Genomic DNA, 988 nt, shown 5'->3' with positions numbered 1-988 from the left:
GGGGCATCAGAGGCAGTGTGATGTGGGGTGAGTTGGCATGGAGAGGGATGGGGTGGTCTGATGGTGGGTGTTGGGTTGGTTGGTGGGGCAGGCTGGGGTGACATGAGGCAGGTGGATGTGATGTGGGGCAGGTTGGGGTGACAATGAGATAGATGGGTGTGATGTGGGGCAGGTTGGGGTGATGGGGAGATAGATGGGTGTGATGTGGGGCAGGTTGGGGTGACAGTGAGATAGATGGGTGTGATGTGGAGCAGGTTGGGCTCATGTGGGCCAGGCTGAGGTGACAAGGAGGAGGTCGAGGCAATGTTCAGGAAGCCGGGGTGACGAGGAGGTGGGTGTGACGCGGAGGAGGTCGGGGTGATGTGGGGCAGGTGGATGTGATGTGGAGGAGGTTGATGTGCCGTGGGGCAGGCTGGGGTGCTGTGCAGGAGGTCGGGGTGATGAGGAGGAGGTGGATGTGACGTGCAGGAGGTCCCTGTGCTGTGCAGAAAGTTGATGTGACACAGAGAAGGTTCCTGTGCTGTGCAGGAGGTTGATGTGACACAGAGGAGGTTCCTGTGCTGTATTGGAGGTGGATGTGACACGGAGAAGGTCCCTGTGCGAGCGGAGGTGGATGTGACAGGAGGGGGTCCCTGTGACACTGAGGAGGTCCCTGCGCTGTGCCGGAGGTGGATGTGACAGGAGGGGGTCCCTGTGACACCGATAAGGTCCCTGTCCGAGCGGACGTCGGTGCCCACTCCAGCCCCGACCCCTCCACAGCCGCTGCCGTTGCCATGGCGACCGCGCCCCCCCGCTCGCCCGCCCAAGTATTTCCGCCCCTCACGTGATGACAACAGCTCCCGCACACGTGACGGAGGGCGCGCTGTCAATCAATAAGCTCCCCTCCGATCACCGTCCGCTCCTCCGGCCTCTGTCCCGCCTTCCGGAAGCGGGCGCTCCAATCGGCGCCGGCGCCGTTCCAGCGGTTTGACAGGCCCAGCGGAGTGGG

This window comes from Manacus vitellinus, unplaced genomic scaffold (genome assembly GCF_001715985.3).
Source record: "Manacus vitellinus isolate BGI_N305 unplaced genomic scaffold, ASM171598v3 scaffold_35_pilon, whole genome shotgun sequence".
Taxonomy (NCBI): Eukaryota; Metazoa; Chordata; class Aves; order Passeriformes; family Pipridae; genus Manacus; species Manacus vitellinus.
This window is presented reverse-complemented; position numbering follows the sequence as displayed.